Consider the following 22,204-nt stretch of genomic DNA (forward strand, 5'->3'; position numbering starts at 1 on the left):
ACTACATCTGTTTTATAAAGCAAATAAAAGATATGCATATTTAAATTTGAACAGCCACTGAATATTTACCCTTTGGAAAATAAATTATACAATTTCTTGACTTGCAGTATCAAAAGCTGAATTTGGACACCTTCTTTTCAAAAGTTCACAAATTCAGATCCCTAAAATCAGAAAAAAAGGTTTCATAATAAAAATCCAGACAACACCCACCCCTGCCACAACCTGTTCACCCTGCTGCTGTCTGGCAAGCAATACAGAAGTATCCACTTCGGCTGCACCAAACTACGAAGCAGCTTCTCTCCTAAAGCTGCAGAACTCCATGACATCTTCTGCACACCGCTTTGAAAAATGTACTCTTCTCATAAACCTCAGCTTCAAGATGCATGCATACATGTTAAACATGTTTCAGTCTTACATTAAATTATTCTGTTACGCTGGTCTTCTTTAGTACATTACGATACCACTGCCTTTGCACTACCCCCATTCTCACTGTTCTTCAAGGCTTTTGAATACTTGCATACTACATTGAAATTCCACACATTTTCTTTATATATATGTATATATATATATATATATATGTGTGTGTGTGTGTGTGTGTGTGTAACTCTACATCTTCCTTGTTAATATAATTAGATTTTGTAGACTTTGTTTGGTTTTATTGTATTATAGTCAAATTTAGATATTTTACTATCTACAGTTTCTGTATAAGTGTATGTAGGTGTGTAGGAAGGTGCTACAACTGCATTTATTTGTGAAATCCTGTATTGAATAATGACAATAAAGCTGAACATTGAAGTTTTACGATAAGCAATACGATACCCTGTGATTTGAATCATGACACGGAGTACCATAGGGAGTGTTCAAATCCCAGATGTGACTAAGGAACAGCCAGTGGGAATGAAAGTGATCTTATGTCCTATTTTAAAACCAATATTACGGGCCGATATCCGATACAACAAGGCCAAATTAAATGCTTCTCCTAGCTTCTTCTAAATTGTATGGGATTCTAGTTACATACTTAAACTTAACCAACATTAGATTAGCATTACAATTTCAAAAAGCATTCTTTCCCTGAGGATTTTACTGTGTCTAGTTCAGTCTCTGTTGTTGATCTGTATTGACCACAGGTTAGACTCTCCAAGGACTGACATGTATACACACATACAAACGCACACAAAGGCCCACTTGAGCTGACAACTCAATCGGTGGCTGGCCAGAGAAGAGGACTGACAGCTGCCTCGTTATGCATGCAGGAGATCTCCTTCAAAATCACAGGTTTCACACCTCACAGCTGTTTCAAGTGTCTATGTGTGCATGCTTCTGTGAAAGAACAAATAGGGGAAGACACAAAGAATGAAGAACTTCTATAGACGTGAAGGCACCTGAGAAGAGAAACAGGGAAAGTCCACTTGTGTCTACTATTAAGCCATTAAGGAACAAAGCTATTGGGCTGAAATGACTGATGCTGGATTGCTGTGATCCTTTCAATTTGGCGATTTTCTGGATTTAAATGGCCTTTTGATGATCTGTTTAAATCTCAGTTGTTCTGTGAAAGCAGCTAATGAGAGAATGCCTGAGTCAGTGTATCCTTGTTCTGTACAAGTAGTTACCTGGTATTGCAATCCGTGTGTGTTACTATATGTCTGGATATGTGTTTGTTGTGTAAGAGCAATGTAAATCACAATTGGCTCAGCTGCTACTCTGAGCGGGTTATCTGGCATGTGCAATTGGTAGTAAGTGTGTGCACAACAGACAGAACAAGTGGCTGTGTATTTGAGACCGTGTGAAAGAGTACAATCATCCCATTTGCACAATAATGAAGTGGGGTCAGAAGCCATCGTCAGTATTTGCCTCCCACCTAATTGTGCTCATGTTTTAATGGACTCAGTGCTCCATTATTTTGCTGACCCTGGCCTCAATTACAAAGAACAGAGCCAGAAGCATGAGATAATGTGTGTGTGTGTCTGTCTGTAATTGTCGGACTTTGGTGAAAAACTACACTGCCAGATGGTAACGGCAGTTAATTGAAATGATCTAGATTATCAAATAGGCTGGGTTTACTGATAATTCTGTGACAGGTTGTCAAATTGAAGAGGAATGCATAGAATTGGTTTAAAATTATAGTTTTGCGAGAACCTGTTTTTAGCCAGCTGCGTGGCTCTCACTGTGTCCAGAAGGAAATATCTCAACAGCCATATAATGGATTACCATGTGATTTCATGACATTTCATCTATATAGCGCCACTAGCAAGTACAAATTACAATTAGCATTTTCAGATTCAAATTTCCTCAGTTTGATGCACTTTGTGAAGTACAGATTTGTTTGAAGTGCTCTCTTCTTATCTTTATCAAATCAACAGTAATACGCACAATATGCCCAACTACCATTTAAGTCAGACTTTAACAAATCATAGGGAGAGAGACTGACCCAACGTGCAGACAAATGTGGCTAAAACACATTGGAAACAATAATTTTAATAGCGGTTTAATACGTGTCAGTTGTCAATGTTTGAACAGTTACTTCAGTTCACATTTTTGTCAAACAATAAACACAATTTAAAAAAAGGCAATTGAAAACATTTAAAATGCTGGACCTCTAAACTACACTATACAATAAAAGGTTGATGTGGTAAAAGAAAAGAAAAACCGTAAGAATGAGAATAGGTATATCCTTTACATTTGTATTGTATTAATAACACATATTGCACATGGGATATCTCTAATCAGTTTGGAAGATGTTGGCTTGAAATCATAAGGAAGACCAAAGAAGGCTGCTGCTTGATCCTTTTACTGCCTACCTTGCTACATGTCCCCGCAGTAGCAGCGCTGCCTCCTTAGGCCCTGTAGAGTAAAAGTGACATAGAGGGTCAGAAAACTGATGTTACAGAAGTAAACACCGATGACAGAATACACTGACTAATATCAAGTGTAATCTGGCTGAAAATGTATTGATTACTTTAAGCATCTTTACAGTGCTTCTAGTATAGGCTATGCAAATCTATCATATTCAGCCACAAAATGTTGGTTGCTCTGTTGCTCCATTCAGGATCAATAAGTCCTAAGAAAGCAGTAGAATCCATTTAGTAATATTATTATTGGACACAGATTAGCTGGGCAGCATGGCTTTAACGGAGACAGGAAATCAACTCTTTCTTCGCGCTTATTGCTATTCATGCTTTCTGCTGGAGACTGACCCTTAATTATTCAGCTGAATAAATTACCTATAAAGCAGAAAGTGAAGTCACAGCATGCCAGGAGGGAGCCGGCCTGTCAGCTTCAAAGGGCCAAAACCTGCCTAGATCCTGTGGGCTTCACTCCACTTAACACCAGTCACTAGGTATATATGTCTGTGCGCACATAAGCCCAGCTTAAATGTCAGGGGTTAGGTAGCTCCCAAGTGTGGGGCTCAATATTGAAGGGAAATCACATTTAACTCAGCCTGCGTGGCTTTCATGGCCTTCATTGGAATTACGTGAAAAGAGGTTGAGGAAGAGGTCAACATCCTGGCCAACTAAGACGATTCTGAACATCTGTCAATTACATATTGTGGTGATGAGAAATGTTCTTAATATTACACCATTTTGATTTTGAAAAAAAATTCAACAAAATTCAAAACTACAGATTTCGGCAATAGATTTTAACACCTGTATAATATTACATACTGCAGTGCTTTGCATTTAACAGACGCCAGCAGAAGCTCCACAATAGCTCACAGAGTCTGGGTGGGTAAACTAAATGACCTTAGATCCTCCCGTAGTGATTTCTGTCAAGGTGCTGTTGAGCAATGTGCTTAACCCCCAGCTGCTCCAGTGGTTCTGTCAAGTGTAAGAAAAACAACAAGATATTATGTGGATGCTGTGGTTATCTCCCATGTGTGAATGTGTGTAACTGATCCAATGAATGTGAAGCAGGTGGTTGCAGGAAAAGGGCGAGCGTGGTCAGCAAACCTTCCCTGGATAGATAAACTTAACCAGATGAATGCTATTGCAGAGCGGGAGCTTGTTACCTGAGTTGGTCTGGTGTCCCTATGGGTTGACTTGGGTTTGGATCAGTTCCAAAATACCTGCTTCATCCAGCTGCTATGCCCGCTTATTCCTCCTGTAGCTCAATAAAGTAGCCTTTTGAGGTTATCCACAAAAAACATTGCATAGAAGTTAACTCAAATTTCCCTTCACTGCTACTTTTAAGGGTTAATCCTAAAAGACTAGTTTTGGCTAAATGCGTGTTTGCTTTTGTGCTGTGAGTAACGCCTGGGCCACACTGCCTGAGTGAGCAGCGTGTGACGGCTGCCTCAATGAACTGCTGCTGCTTTCACACGTGTGATGTCCACATAGATGCCATTGCTGCTGCTGCCGCATGCCCTTGTTTCTACGTAGTTTGCTTTTCATAATGGCCAGAATGTTTCATTTCATTATAAATGTTATTTGTATTTAATTTAGACAAAAAAAGGTTAACAGGTGTGTGCTTATTTGTAAATAATAGTAACAATCCAAAAGTCTGTCCACAGAAATACTTTAGAGGGCTTTTAATTTGAAACATAAACACAAAGTTATGTAATTTGTAGTCTGTTCTCATGGCTGTGAAACTGTAGTAATGTTGCTGGTATGATTTCAATATTCTGTCAAAAGATATTTTTGCTGTGAAACACGTGGCATGTGGAACATTTTGGCGAGATCTTGAATCTCTAGAAGAGATGCAGCCGACTCGCAGCAGATACGCAGTTGAGCAGCAGCCGAGCAGCACCTGAGCCGCGCTCCTCACACAGGCTGTGTGACGGCTCTAAACATAGGCACCGAGATAAAAAGCAAGAAGTTCTGCAACGCACATGCGCTGCACACGCAGAATATGCCTTCCAGACCCACGAAAAATGTGGTATATCTTCATGTAAAAAATAGAAATGTAAAAAGGTTAGGTTCCATTTCTTGGCTGGGTGCATAAAACTCCGACTTATTGTTTGGCAAACCTGCATGAACAGAAATATCTATATAGAATCTCTAGTTATTCTTTCAATCAACTTCAAAACAACTTCTTCAAAATCAACGTGTGGTGACATTTTTACACTGTACTTTGAATTTCCAGGTCTGCTTTTGAATAATGATGTGTTGGCCTCAGTGGCTAAGTGTGTCTCTCTGGCCTGAGTGTCTTCAGTTTGACAATGAAAGCTAAATATGCCTCACTAATGTCATATAAATGCCACTCCAGACTCCCACTAGTGCTGTAATTGCCACTCCGACTCACTGCGCACCATGTCAGAGCCCACTGACTAAATTACACAATAAAGCCACACTAAACTGGAGCTCAGAGCTTTTCGCTTTGGGCACTCAAACAATTGTTACAATAACTACTCACTTCCGAGGTTTTTGATAAAGAGACAATAATGAAGACGAGGATGTAATACGATCCCAATAAATATCAAATTGAAATGGTTTTTAAACGAATAAAAAAAAGGAAAGCAGAAACAATTGTTTAAAATGCATAGTGAGCTAAGTAAGGCATTGGCATGATGTAGCTGAATATGGCAGAACTGTTAAAGTGTTATTTAGATAGTTTAGAAATTATCATCAATCATCAATGTCATACAACTATAATGATACAGTGATGGAAATAATACTGAGGATGTATATTTATATATGATACCCGCTCTGACCCAACCAGGGCTGACTAAAACACAGCAAGAAAAAGACCTATCTTCTTCAAGCCCTATGCAGCTAAGATGACAGACTGCTTAAGTATAACAACTGATGTGTATATTCAGAAGCTATTAACAATGAGTACAAAATAACTATGTGCTTAAGGCCACATAACAAACGAGACAAATAAATAGGGAGGTAACAAATAAACAAAACCAAAGAAAAGACACTACATAACAAAGAAATCAAATAATCCATCAAATGAGACTTTAATAAGGGACTAGCTGGCCACACCGGTCATATAAAATGAGTGGGTGAGCGGGGAGCTTGTCACAGGCTGCATCTTTTCAAGCGTGACGAAAACACTTAAGTCTGACCCTGTGGTTGAGTTTGGTGGCCTTCACAATGTTTGTGAGGCCAATAGTGTTTGATGTCAATTCAAACCAGATTGCCCTTTTAGTTTAGAGGGTATGATTTCATTTGTTGTCATATTTATTGTTGTTATTATCTACCCAAGATGTTCCTCGTTGCCAGTGTTTTGGTACATTTTGTAAAAAGTAAAGAAAATAAGTTTGATGAAATCTTAAGTAAAGAGGTAAAAATTAAACACCAAAGTATGCTTTACATTTTGTACTACCTTGTCATTTGCAAGGGCCTTCATCATTTCAAGTGTTTATTGAAAATAGAAATGTTATGGTGGCCCATGTTTGTGAAGACCACCACCAACCCAATGTTGGTGGTGATGCAAACTAGCTTCTCTTCACCGCAACTGCCAGCTAGCCAAAGCCTGACACAGTCCACACGCAGTGTTTTCACATATGTGTTATCCTTGGATGCAGGCAGTCTGTCGACTCCGTGCTTTCAGTTCAAAGTCTTGATCCAGGAAGTGTACAGTAGGGCTGATGTAGGGCTCTGTCGTTCGACTGGACCAGAGGTCTGTGGTACAGACGTAATGTTCAATTTGATCCAGTTCCCCTGTCTGTCTAGTTCTTTATGATTGTATCTTAGGTGATGATGGAGGATGGTTGTATTACCTCTGGAAGTTGCCACAACTGTTCAACATGTTTTACACAGTACCTGTCTTTGTAAGACGTCTCGTCTCAATCCAAAATATTTCCAAATAACAGAAGAACTGTTCTTTTTCACCACAAGGTCTTTGTCATCAACCAAATGGTCCTCCTTCTTCTGTCTTTCCTCAGCCACTGTGCAGTTGCCACCAAATTGATACCAAGTAATCTGAGGGGTAGCTGACGGCTAGCTCGGGCTTCATTTGATTGGCTAAATGTTTGCAGTCTGAGGGTGAACGAATGGCACGTGTAAATTAAATGCTGTTTCTTATTCATTGCGTTTCATGAAGTCTTTTGTGATTTGTTTATCGTGCATGTTCAAATCGCGATGATGAGAAAAATACAATTCATCGTCAGCACTAACCCACAACTGTGTCACGTCATGCAGCCTCATTCACTCATTGTGATAAATGTGGTAATATGGTTTACTCAGTTGCAAGAAAAATTGTGTAATCCGTCAGCTTTTCCCCACAAACCTAATGAATATCATCTTCATGCTGTTGTATTCTTTCATACCGATCCTTTTGCCTTTTGTGTCATGTTTCTAGTTAAACCATTCACCATTGGGGGCCTGATTACAATGTTTATTACCCGTCAGCCTACACAAAGCGAAGAATACAGAGAAAGCAGCAGTGGCAACAGCGACAGCCCATGCAGGCTAATCTGCCAGCCATGCGAGCCTTCAGGGCAGGGTTTGGTAATGTGATTTAGATGAGTTTCCCACGCTTATGTGTCACCGGCGTCTCTCCTCAGTGCTCCGGCGACAGTCCCTCATTACACACCATGCCACCGTCAGCTGTATCGCCAACGAGCGTGGCAATTTTTGACACTGGGACACCCGCTTCCCGCTTTTTTTTCTTGGGCGAAATGACGGAGAGGAATGAGGAAGGTATAGGTAAGGAAAGAGTTTACAGAATAAGATAAAATACAATTGGAATTTCCTTCCTGTCCACACTTTAAATCACATGCTTTTACATAATTACAGAGTATCAACATATTTGACCTGTCACTAGACTGTATCCCTTGAAATTGCTTCTTTAGAAAGATTGATGACATGGCTGTACTGGGGAAACTTTGAATCTCTATAATATTAACACCGTGATTTGGGGGCGATGGTGGTTGTCACACTTACGACAACCATGCCCTGATGCCTTCCAAATGTGCTCTGGTTATGGAGGATTATATCAAAATGTTAGTGGCAGCTCTGAAAAAGTCAAACTTAGATTCTATGAGAGCTGAACTTGAAGTTGGGTGGAGATTAACAAGAGTTGCTTATTTAGTGTATTTTTGAGAATAAAGGTGGAATGAGAAAAACAACTCAGCCAAAAAGGTTCCTTGACCGCAACTGCCTCTGTCCAATGTCTAATGTGCTAGGTGGCAAACTTCTAATTATAGACTAGAGTGTGTTTGCAACTGAAGAAAAAGAAGGAAAGAATAATTGAGAGAGAACTTTTGAGAACATGTGTGTTCATTGTGCATTGTAGAGGTATATGTGTGTGGATGAGGTTTGTGGTAACACATACTGTAGGTGTGTGTGTGTGTTAACAGTATGCTTAGGCACAAGTGGGTTTGTGTTTGGTGTCAATGAATGAGTGGCTATTTAAAACTCTCGATGCCTCGTGGTTGGGTACTGACGCTTTGTCTGTTTGCTGGCTGGCAAGAAATGGTTCTTCTTTTCCCCCTTCCTCACATCTTTCTCCCTGTAGTGAGGCTGACTGAACAACGCCATGCCCATCTCCAACAGAAGACAGAATGACAGGCAGCTCAACCTGTTGTGTGTGTGTGTGTGTGTGTGTGTGTGTGTGTGTGTCTGTGTGTTAGAGTATTTGTGTGTGCGTGTTTATGAGTGAGCCCCCTGTAGATGCAGAGAACAAAGCAGCAAGTGACTTTCAGTCGGTCTTCATTAACCCCCCGGCTGGGTTGTCAAAATGCCTGTGTATCCTTTTGAACTAAATCAAACAAAACCAAACAGGCAAGAGTATTAGCACTTGCAGTCTTTTCATTTAGCTCCAGACCAGACATCATCAGGAATTTTTTTTGGAACAAAGAGGACTTTGAGAAGTCAAGACAAGGGCAAATTTCTTCATTCCTCGCCCCTCTGGTGTTCTTCTACTCTAGTCTCAATCAGAGAGCCTGGTTATCTTCACCAACCAATTATTTGATTAGCGGGAGGAAGGGTTTAAATCATTTAGGCCAGTCCATAATACGGAGGGGACACTATAGGATCCCAGTGATCTAGCAAATACCACAGGGCTAAGCCTCAGTGTGAAGGGATATGATCTAAAGAGCTTCCAAATAATTGTAACCTTACATATTTACAGCATATGCAGGCACACACACACACACACACACACACACACACACACACACACACACACACACACACACACACATATATATACTGTAAATATAATGTACACACACTGTACTTTGCACACAATGCCTGACATCAACCTCACAGTGCACTGTAGGACACTCAGCCAAATTCTTGGTTCTTATAACTCAAAGGGAATTTTGAGTTGAAAGAGCATGTTTACCTTGAAACTGTTGATTTGAGTAAAACATTGCAGTGCTCAAGAAATTAAAGGCTTTGACATAATAATGGTTGAAAAATGGAAGGCCAGTTTTGGATGTTAGATTTTAAATGGAAGCCCTTTTGTTCTAAAACCATCCACTCGAACCACATGCCTTGCTCAGACCTTGTAACTCTAAATCTGGCAACATGCAGCAGATTAAATAGATTTCTGTATGCACAGGCAAAGTGGTGGCTTTGAGATCAAAATGACACACTGCATTTGGCTTCAGTCACCACAGTGTTTGCACGTTGGCAAACGCTGCTTTATTAACTGTGGACGATGCATCCACTTAGAATGTTGACGGCAGAAGCACAATTTGTCTCATCTGTTGAGAAAAGACCAAACTGCCTGTCTTATCAGGGCAAGAAAAAGCCCACTCTCTTCCCAAATTTGTGTTCATTGGTATAAAAAAGGTTATGTTTCTGGACTTTTCTTCCACTGCGGCAGTCAAACTCCATCTAACATTAATATTTAAGCATTATCAAAATGGTAAGACTTCAGTTTGCAGTGAAAATTTGCTAACAAAATGACAGAATTTCACACCAAATGACAGAACATTTTTGGCAATGTGAATATATTGCAATACAATGCATGGTTGTAAAACACTGGTTGCCATGTGCCTTTTTGCCTGCACAACAAAATGAGTATGACATTTCCCCAACAAATTCTCAGCCTCATACTTTCATAACTTTCATAGCACAGGATGTGATGCAACAGGAAAGCAATGGGTTCACACAGGCTATTGAATTCCAACTGAAACAGGTTAGGTTCTCACAGCTGGATGCAGGCATTAATATTAAGAGGGGACTGTGGGGGTATGTTCAAAGGAAGCAGGGAAAGATAGGCCCTATAGTAAGTTTACGTTGCTATATTTCAGCTGCATGAATAGCGCCTGTTTTTACTGTATGCCATGTGTGTTTTTGTGGATACCCTGCATGCTCCTTCATAAAAACTGGATTTTATTCAATACTTGTTCCAGGCACAGCCAGAAGGGCCATTGATGGGGTTTTCTGTGAACATTCAGGGACCTGAAAACTAGATGTTACCTCGTCAGGGTGTTTTTTCATATGGTAATATAACAAGAACAAGATAGTCAAATCCCAAAAAGAAGACACTGTACACTACATCTAAGAAATTGAAATGACTCTTTTTCATGAATCAATTACGTTGTGTTTCATTCTGGGGATGAGACACAATAATAGTCTGCTATTGTGGATGATGTATGTTATAAGCATGAATACATTAGAAATAGACTATTTCTTCTACCATTTTGAGTTTCTCTCCTACCGGTGAGTGTAACATGATGCAGATAGTTATATGGCTTAGACCACGGTTCTCTTTGATGGGCAAAGTTCATATATTCACTTTTCTTTCATATCTAGTTGGTGTACAATCATATCTTAACCCACCAATTTAGACCATTTCTGAAAATAGATAAAACATTTTTGAAATTATATTTCGCATGGCTGGTCATGATCTGACTGTGTCGGCTGGCCACTACTGCACCAAACAACCTTTTCAAATAATTACTTTACACCCATCAAACCATCTTCCCATCAACGGCCTAACCCAAGACTTACATGTCTATGCAGCAACAGTCCTGTGTTGTGAGACTGAAGAACAATGTTATTTCCTGAAAACACATTCATATGTTTATCATCAGATGATTATTATAATTTTTGCAGAGATGACTTCTCTGTAGCTGGAGTTGAATAACAGCAGCACTCAGGAGACAGCTATTTAGCAATTGGAAGCAAGGTATGGTATTTATAGTAAATTAGATACAAATCTAAAATAAAGTCTTGGTCCCATTCATTATTTCAGCGACGTGGTGATGAAACATCCATTCCATTGTTGTTGTTTTTTCTCACTCTATTTAGTATCTCCTCACAGGGATCAAAACATTGATGTAATCAGTGCGGGTGAATTTAACAACATGTTACTTCTCTTTTTGGGTAAATTATTTTTTATTGTATGAATATTACTCTCAGCACATTTTCTTTCTGTCCTAGTATTGACTGGAGAGATGATGAATGGTATCCTGATAAGGAGACAGACTCTGTGTTATCGTCAGAGGAAGATGAAACTAGAGAAGCAGACACAAACTAAGATGACAGTGATGATGAAGATTGTATTCCTTGTTTTTGTTTGCGGTGGGTTCAATACCCTGAGGCTCCGCTCACAGTCAAGTTGTTGTGTTTTGTTTTGACCTATCCTGACCTATGGTTGCTCAGCGTGGTTTCATGCAGTTGGAGCAGCATAACATGACATTTTTAACTCATTCTTGAACAGTCTAGTTACCATTTTTGCTCTCTTTTTCTTATCATATCTATTCAAAGCAGTTGCTTGAATGGACAGTCCTGGATTCTGTGCACACTATTGCACAAACACTGCCATGGACAATGAATCCAAACAGATCATCTTCATGGTGAACAGTGACAAGCGGGAGACACTGAGGAATTCCGTTGTCATTGAGAATGAGGGCTTCATGTTTACCTTTGAGACACTCTGTCAAGAGCTGAACAGACATTTGTACAGATGTTCTTATCCAAATATCAGCCGTCTTCAGTAAGTGGATTTATTGTAGTTTTCTTTAGTGGTTGATGCAGCAATACAACTTTCTGCATGAAGTCCAAAATCACATTCATCACTTACATTGTTATGAATGGAAATTGGTCTGGATAATTGCAAAGTATATGACTGACTTGTTAATGCCGTCCATACAAAAGGAAATCAAAGACAACGGACTCCAATACACCCTGGACATCTGGCATAAGTCCAACAACTTTGGCACAAAATATGCAGTACGTTCATGATATATAAGGTGGCATGTATAAGAAAGCTCTGGACAAAAGATGACTTAAAAACCCTCAAATAAAAATGCAAAGGAAGCGGTTACATACTTGTGTACAAAAGCGAGTTTAAAATCCATATGGCTCTCTTTTCAGAATTACAAAGTGTAGACATAATAAATTAAAGCCGATAAATAGAGCCGATAAATCACGGCAAAATTGATTGCGTGTTCGTAGTCAGAAACATGTTGAAACAGAATCTGGTTCATGGGAACAGACACAGACGGTCCAGCCAATGTTACTCGTGATCAGAAACACCGGTGAAACACATCCAGCAGAGGCAATAATCTCCAAACAGGCGCATTCTTCATGTGGACTGACATAACCACCACGGTTATAAATAAGATCATGGATATAATTAGTGAGGGTATTTGGCCAGCGATATTGTTATAAAACGTATACAATTTGGCACAGTGGCGCTGTTATCCAGCATATCGTTAGTATAGCCAACATTCATGAACCATTAGTTTCCCAGCATCCCTGTAAACACCCACTGCGGTTGACATGTTGGCCTTGAAGAGTGCTGGATGCTTCTTTATCATTATTGACCGTAGTTAGGATATGTGGTTACATACTCTCACACACACACTCACACACACACACACACACACACCTACACACACCTACACACACACACGCGCACACCTACACACAGACACACACAGACAGAGATGCTTTGCCTCATAGTTTATGTTTGTATATTTTAAATTCTTATGCAAAATGTTTGATAGGCTTCATGTTCTATAAGCCAAAGTATAGAAAAACCTACCTCACCCTAATGCCCTAAATATAGCATCGCTGTCCCCCAACCATTTCTTTGTTAATCTACCCTCCTACTATATGCCTTTTCTCATATACATTCTTCATGGCAGGGACACACCCGTGGATATGTATCCATGAATCGTACAGTGCTACACACTGAGATCAGCCCAAGTGGCTAGTTATTCTGGCTGACTGAATGAACAGTGACAGTCAACAAGGCTTGTGACTTAGAGCAGGGAACTGTTCACTCTAACTCTTCTGGTAAGTCCAGTGCTTGAGTTAAGGTTAAACCACGATAGGGCGAAGCCTGGGAGATATATCTTTTAATTCTGTTCACAGAGCTGGAGTTACAACCGAAATGCATGCAAAGTAAGAGAGGCCAGAGCAGTTATGAATATACCACAAACAAGTGACAGAGAATGAATCCTTGAGAATATTATAACTAAATAAACAGTTTGTAGACAGTAAACAAAACAAACTAAAATGTGTGAAATAACACAATAAATCACTTCTTGATTCAGTGGGTTTGCTGTTTGTTGAGTAGCAGAAGCATCATACAAACGTTGTAAAGGACTTTACTATTAATGCTTACTGACAACACTGCCACCCAGGAAGGCTGAAAAGTCTCTCTCTGATGCAGGCAAATATTGTGTCGGAGTCCCTGTCAGAGTATAATGAAATGGGTATTTATGCAACCATGCACACAGTTCAAACTGATGCTAAGCTTGTCGACAGACAGAATCTGTAATCAGTCAACAACTCAGGGCCCTAGGGGACAAGCTGTTCTAATGAAATCAGAGGGGAAACAGAAAAGCCTCAAAGAATAGAACCCACCAGTTTGCACACATGTTACTACATTTTCAACCTTTTCTTTTTAACAATGTTTGATGAGCACTGACAAGAATCACAAGAAGCAGCCTTCGTACAGTAAGTCCTTTGAGAGATCTGTGGGGCTTAATAGCGAAACGGAAGAGAGCTATGTTCAGAGAAGCATTTTCGTGGGGTTTTAGCTTTCATGGCAGGCAAAAAAGGAAATGAACAAAATGCCAACAGCTGAATGCGGAAATGCAGGACAAAGAAGTCTCTTTAACAAACTCTGGCATCACACTCCCATCGTCATTACTTGGGGGAGAACTATGAGCTAATTAATCATCCACTATAACAATAAACACCACAGCACAAACTGGCATCCTGCTGACAATTACAGGAAAAGTAGATCACAACATTATATGCCATTTGATAGCTGCTGTTACCCAATACACTGTCAATACAGACATAAGACCCCTGACCCTTTCAGAATAAGGGCCATACATAAATTATCAACATATACTCTGCATGAAGAGCAAAATACCCCCTAAACAACTCTACTACTGCTAAACTTTCCATTATCATTAACGCTCATCAGTTGTTTGCTGGCCCTCAGGTGAGTTGATTACAAATGAAAGGATGGAGATCACACCCACACCCACACCCACACCCACAGAGAGACGAACTAAAGATTATAAAGTTTCACATGCAACAAAGTGAGTCCTCAATCGGGTAGGTATCTATGAACGTGTTCGTAGATATTGAAGAAAAAGTCTTTAATGGTATTCTTTGAAACTGATTACGTCTCAAAGGGTAATCAAGTTTCATAGCAATTTAACTGCTTTATTGAGACCCTAAGTAATATAATTGACATACCTGCCTCCTAAGCACTGTCGTGGTAATATCTTGTCAAATGATTATAAGATAACTCTCCAGTTATGCTAACTACATACAGTAGGTGGAAATGGCATTTACTCAGGTGAACCAAAGTGTTTGAATTTGAAATGGTTTAGTAATTTCTGTTCATTGTGATCTAAGAAAAATGAAACATTATAAAGTTGAATCTGCCGTCTTCAGTGCCTCTCACTGCTCTTTATCATTTATATTTCATACAGTTGTAATGAAAATGGGTTTTTCTTGTGGAAATCGTGCTGTGTGATATGAAAGGTTAATATTGTAGAGCCACTGCATGGGCAACCACTGGAATAGTAATAGTTTTATCTCTTAACCAGATGATTCTGGTCGTTCATGTCCTGACCTCTTAGCAGTAATTGAGACCAAAACGAAAAGTTTTGCCAAATGTTGCTGAAGACGAGTTACAGACTTTCAGTTTAGCTGCATAACAATACATCCTGGGAATAAGGGTTGCACAAGCAGACACATACTCCAAATATGTATCATCTTGGGTGCACAGAGTTTAGTACAGGTTCCTGTTTTATACTAATTGTTAAGGGGGAATTCTGTTTTAAAGTCAAATATGAGAGGACATGTTTTGCTCTATAGCTTTTCACATAATGAAAGCCCCACTGACTAGAGATTGTTTTCCTCAAGGCTGCATTATCTGTCGTTAGTTATATAAATACCCGCGCCTGTAACTTTTCCTGTCAGGGTCGCTGATGGACACCAAATTTCCCTTGTCAATTTAAAATTTTTTGCAGCTCAGGCAGTTTTAGAATAAGAAAAACATAGTTTGAAAAACAATCTTGAGACCTGCCAGGGTAAAAGCCAGACAGCCTGAGTCACCCACCACAGCCAAAATTATACAGCACCTGGCTAGTGAATAGGATCATTTCATGCCCCAATAGTGACCAAGTACCATTAAATACACATTATATTATGCATCAAATGTTATTTTTGGAAATTAATGAATAAAGTGTTGGTTGAAACATGCATTGTGAAACTAGTTTAATAGGTTGCCAAGTGAGAAGGTTATGGTACTGTCGAGAGCTGTAAAGGGGGAGCATTGGATCTACTTAACACATTTCCACAGATAGCAAGACACTTCAAGCACGCTGACAGGCTGACATGGGTCCTCTTGATAATAGGGATATACTGTCGACAGGGTGTTCCATGGTTGGAAAGTTTATTTCTTTTCCACTCTGCTGTCAGCAACAGCTATCTATATTTAATATTTAAAATACATGAACCACAACCAGATGTCAGAAAAGCAAATTATACGCACAATCTGAATACTTATGAGCACATTTTTCAGTGACAGTTTTATTATGTGGGCTGGTCTTTCTTCACTCATTGGAAAACTGACATTAAAGTGACCAATGTTTCGATACAAACGATGGATCACATGACTACTTACATGTGAAAGGGGGCACTCGCAGTGACAAACCCACAGACTAGTAAGACCTCATTTTTTGTTAGTATGGCCTGCAACTTTTACTGTCAAGACACTCATAGCAACATTTTCGACTGCAGCAGGCAACAGTTTTCAGAAAACTGAATAAAAAAAAGATGACCTGCTCATCAGCAAACTGCACACAGACAAAGTTGGTGGTTAGCTCATGAACAATGTGGAGCATTTAGCAGCTAAAGAGCCAGATATTTCCGCCATGAGTTAGGGGAGGCCAAGAATGGAGCTAAAAGAGGGAATATTGGACATATATTCCCCAGATGGCCAGAAACATGACAAAATGAAATCAGTTTGGCAGATTTAACCCAAATTTGTTTTGAAAATATTTTTTGGAATGCAAACATCTATTCTTTTTTTGAGAGAGGATGAAGTCTAAAGGTGTGTTCAGAGAGAACGTGAGGTACATTATAGAGGTTGCACAGTTGTATTCAAAGTTAATGGAGAGAATCGTGAGAAAAGATGCAAACATTGAAAACTGGGTGCATTTATGAAACTAGCATTCTTCATAAATGTGTGAAAAAGAACAGGATACTGGAGGGAAATAATCCTGGTGGGTTCTGAGGTCAATGAAGTGGTTCTAAACAAAGACACACTGTCGGTACATTGCTGGCTACCTCACAACCACATTTGTCAGAATTATTTTTAAGTGAAATGATAAGTTTACCTTCTTTACTGCTTTCTTTAGTGGACGTGGCTAGCTAGATACACAGTTGAATAAACACAGACTGCACTAACAGTTCAGAGGTAAATTGACAAATTTAGGGAAGAGTGAAAGAAAGAAAGAAAACACAGGGTATTTGAGGTTCTTTATATTTTTTTAAATGATTGTTTAAAAGGTCTGTCTTGTTGGTCTTGATTTAAGTTGTGCCTTATCTGAAAATGATCCCTGGTGGCTTATTCATGTCATAGTTGCAGATAATGTTGCGAATTGTGGTTTTCCTCAGAGAGATTTTCATTCTTGCACAGAATAGAACAAATGGCACATTGAGAAAAAAGATAAGCCTCAGCTACTGTATATATTTCATGAGGATTTTTTTTTGTTGTCAAAATGTCTCGTCTGTTGTGTTTCTTTGTGAGTTGGGAGTTTTCATATCTGCGCATGCATTATATCAGGCTTTGCTCACTGTCAATCTTCACACTCCCACAGGAAAAAGTTTACAACCCTACAATGCGATTTCTGTAAAGGTTGTTTTTATTAGCAAACAATTTCAACAACAATGTAAATGAATAAGTATGTCATGCATTAGCAAGTGGAGTCAATTCAACTTGATATGACATGAATAGCAGTAAATTGCCTTAAACACAGCACCAGAGATGAACCTTCAAAGAAATGAAAAATAACTCTTTTGTGTGTGTGGAAGCCTGATTCAAACACACAATGTGCAGGGCTTTTAGACGCGAGTACAGATGGCAGACTTAATAGAGTACACACCTGAGAAAAGCCTATTAGTGATACAGCGTGGTGATTGGGTTTTGCTTTAAGAGCCTTTTCCTGGTTTGTCCCCAGGGTGTGCTGCCACACTGTGTTGGTATCTAGGCTCAGAGAGAACAGGAAACAGGAACAGCTGCTGCCACTGCTTTCCTCTTGGTCCGGACCAAGCTGTCCTCATTCTATCTATCTGTCTTTATGTGACTTTGTTTCTATCGGCTGGATGTCTTCCGCTCTCCCTGTCAATTCCGCACATCTCTGATAAAGCAAGCAAGAATACACAGGAGCAGTCTTGACAAAGGCACTTCATTTTTTGGTACATGCCAGCATATTGTATTAAGGTAATGCAACATAATTTGTGTTACTTAAGAAATACAATGTATGCCTAGAATGACTCAAACTACACAAACTGATGGATATAAGAAACCTTGTTCACTTCCTTTAGTTTAAGCTAACATTTACTTGATCATGTTGAGAAACAAAAAGGGCAGGATGTTAAAGGTTTGTGTAAACTTTGTCAACACAAAAGAGTGTATTTGACACACCAAATCTGAGAAGTTTCGCCTTCCTCTCCTAATTCTATCCTGGTCTATCTATGTCGCTTCGTTGGACATGTGAGTTGGCCCCAGTTGTCTGACTGATGTGTTATTCTGGACAGGGAGCTCTGCTGTGCTCGTATTCTGTCTTCAGACACAGTGGGGACTCCTCAGCTAGTTGCCAGTACTCGGGCCTCTGGGACGGTATTGTCCAGATGCTTCTCTCCCAAACCAGGAGATTTCTCTGCCAGAGGGAACTCGCTGCTCTAATTCTACATCGCTATATGTGCCATCATGCATGTGTATGCGTACTCTGTACAAATCAAGATGTATATTCTCAAAAATGTGGTGAGGTCCTTTTCTTTTGAATGTTATACAGCATTCCAATGAAAATTGAAATATGTAATAGATTTCACCACAATACATCTCATCTGATTACTAGTGCTGGGTATTATTCAAAATACAGTGCTGATACTATACGTGAGGGTTGTTTTATACCCCATAAGTGTTTTTTACTAAAAAGTTCAGTTTTGCATTCAACAAAAGCAGAACTCAGTGACAGCGCAATTGCATTTCGGGTCAGGACTACTTTATGAGACCTTGCAGCTATTGTATGTTCATTATATTCTATTTGGTCCTTTATCTCATCTCTCTACCTCTTTTTCAGTCCATTTCCTGCCCTCTCCCTCTCTGTTGCTTTTATTGACAAAAGCCCCATGGTGGTTTTAACATTATTGAAGCAGTTGTACAAGCTATAATCTCTGACTTGGGGCTGTCATTATCCATCAGAGGAGACACTCTGTCCCTTCCAATTTCCTCTCTGCATCCATCTCTCCCTTTCGCACCTAGACTTTGAATTCACCCTTTGCCTCAGTCTGTTTCATAAATATTCAGCAGGCCAACCAGTAATTTACACACCCAATCTGCCACTCCCCATCATTTCTACACCTGGACACATGGACGGTGACATTCCTCTCTGTCCTAATCTGCTTTAATGTCCTCTTCCTCTACTCCACTCTTATCTTCTTTCTACTTCTTGCATCTCCTGTCACTTCTACTCCCCTCACACAATGCATCCCATCTAACTTTGTCCCTAAAACAACCATAGCATTCTTTGCTTTAGGGCAACGTGTCAGGAACTAACACAAGTAAAATGTTGAGCTTAAAGGCCATGTGTCAAGGTTCTTGACCTTTGAAAAAGCCGTTTAACAAAAAAGTTGCCAGTAGTAGGTACAACCTATACTGGTTATATCTGGAGCTTTCAATCACATTTCATTGCCTTTCTCAGCAGATGGCAATGCTTAGACTTAATAGAGATGGTTTAGTTCTTACGGTGTTGTTTTACCATTCTGTCAGTCAAATGTTGTTCTACCATTTACTGTCTGTGTGACAAAAAGTACACTTTATCTATCTTTACCGCAAGGATAGTTGAGCTGTGGCTCAGCTTGTAGCAGGTTGTCCACTTAAATCGCACGGCTGGCAGAATGCTGAAGAGTTCTTGAACCTAAATTGCTCTCGGTGGTTAAGCCAGTGCTCTACATGGCAGATTGCTTGTGTGTGGACATGGGTGTGTGAATGGATGAATATATAATGATAAAGTGTTTTGGATAAAAGCACTGTAGTCCATTTACTATGGCAGTAAAAATAAACTTAAAATGCATTTTTCATTGCAGGAAGTAGTGTATCCTTGATGTAGTGCGGTGGAAAGTTGGGGAAGTTGGGGTTGCGGATGGGTAGCCTATTTAAAAAATCCGTTTTGCAAATGCTTTATGAGGAAGGAAATGAACCTGAGGTTATTTAAAGCTCAAAGATGTGTTTTGGTGAATAAGACTAAATGTAAATTCCGAACGTCCTGAACCATATTCATGCTATATTACCAAGTGCATATTAGGATTTTATAAACATTGGTATTGAATATAATGCAGGGGTTTTGCAGAATCGTCCAATACTGACTTCAAATTTGGTAGGTTACATAAGATTTTGCGATGCTAAGCTAAGAAAATATGAAAAATGTTGGTGTGAAATGGACATCATTGGTATCTTCCATCGTCAAAATCCAATTAAGGAAAATTGTTTTGTGGTCATTGGAGATGGCCATATTCAACTATTTCTAAAGCGTAAGATAAGCAAAATCCAAGATCATGTGCATGATTTGTCAGCCACTAACATTTGTGTCAACTATTTGCCCCGGTGAAAAATCAATAACACAACAGTGTATCAAGAAGACAAATGACCACCGCTGTTCAACCACTTTTTTTTCATAAGGCAATGCAAACCCTGAATGGATAATGTGCACTGTGCCGGACAACAATATATCTGGCATGATTGACACCAGAGAGAAAGAACTTGGGCTGTGTAACACCTGCGTGATGACAACTGCTTTATGAAATCTGTCAGATTTAAGTTACACTAGAAAAGGATTGCTTAATCAGACATTTTCTTTACATTATCTGTTGCTTGATTACTTTCTACACTAAACCACACATTTAAAATGTGTTTAAAGTGAAAATTCATGAAATCTTTGCACACTACAGTGTATTTTCTTCACTCTTAAAAGTAATCAAACAGCTGTTTGTAATTTCATATTAATGCCTTGCTATTTCGATCCTGCTTAAGCAGTATCCTGTACTTTATGCTGTTAACACATATATAAATCATGTTGAGAGGCAATCCAAAACTGCACATGTGGAAGTGCTGAAAACAGTACGGTGGACGGCTGCGACTGGAGGCTCGATACATTTACAACAGTCTCCTGGTGTAGAAGTGAACAAAATCAGGGAATGGGCAGAAAGAGGAAAACCAGAGTGAAACATGGAGGAAGGGAGAGAAAGGGAGAGAGATAAATAGACAAGAGAGTTGAGAAAAGGATGGAAAAAGCTATGGGGGCGAGAGGAGCATGGTTGGAGAACACTGTATAATCAGTTTTGTTGGTCTTCATGTTTTGGTGTGTTGTTTGGTCTGCTGGTCACAGGCAAGACATTTGCACTCTGTGTCTCACACATAAATCATGTCACATGGCTGAACGAACAGACACTGCCTGAATTTTAGCTCCAACAAATCCCTGCTACGTGTGGCCAACCCTGCTTTTACACATACACACAGAGTATACAGAGCGTAGTATTCAGTATCTGCATACACATTATATGTCAGCCTGGTCTCCTCAAAAATATTTTCCCATAAAAACTAAGCTGCTCAATGTTTTGAGAGAAAAGTATTTTCTCACAAATTAAATCAGTTATTGACAAATCACAAATACATCTAAAATCATAGTCCATAGTCGTATCCTGAAACCAAAAGTCAACCACGACTAATTATAATTCACAGCCATAATTTCAATAACGTAACAAATGAAGGCAACATATTTAAAGCAAAACCATGATGTTTTACTAACTAAATCATGTTGTTGCCTTTATGTTTTGTTTTGTTTCAATTTACAACGTTAGCCCCGTGTTTAAAACTGCGGCCGTAATCTGGGAGAAATTTAATTAAGAACACACTCATGCAGACATAACTCATAAGCTGTATATATGTACATGATCATAATAACACATGCATGTGAACTCAGAGACACATGAATGCACCCAACCATGTGTCTCAGTGTGAAGGTGTTCCCTTTAATATGCTCAGCAGCTGTCTGACGTGCCACGAAGTCTGAGAGAGAGTCTCTCTCCGTCCCTGTCTAACTCTCTCCATATCTTTCCCACTGTCCGTCCTCATTCCACATAACTTCCATCTCTTTACATCATGGGCAAACTGCTCCACAAGATTTATTTCATTATTTAGAGAGAGACAAGAGTGACGTTGAATTTATAAATTTCCTGTCAGGTTGTGTTTGTTATACGGGGGGGGGGGGGGAGACAAACAAATGCCATCGTCACACTCTCCTGGTTTCCGCATTCTTGCGGCCCTCCGTGCTGGAGAGATGATATCTGGCACCGGTTCCATGTGCTGGATCTCTCTCCTTTTGATGCTTGTACAAACACAGGGGCTGAGACAACTGTCTCCAAATGCTTTGATGCAATTAGCCAACAGAGTGTGAAGCAGAAAACCTTTGTAGCTTTTTACACAGCGCGTGAAAAGCAGTGTCAACACAAAAAGACGTAGAGATCAGTCGACAGGAGCCGAGTCTCTTTGTTGATGCCACTCCATCCCCTGTGTGTCTGTCGCAGACTGAGAGTGA

Source organism: Pholis gunnellus (assembly GCF_910591455.1).
Source record: "Pholis gunnellus genome assembly, chromosome: 1".
Lineage (NCBI taxonomy): Eukaryota > Metazoa > Chordata > Actinopteri > Perciformes > Pholidae > Pholis > Pholis gunnellus.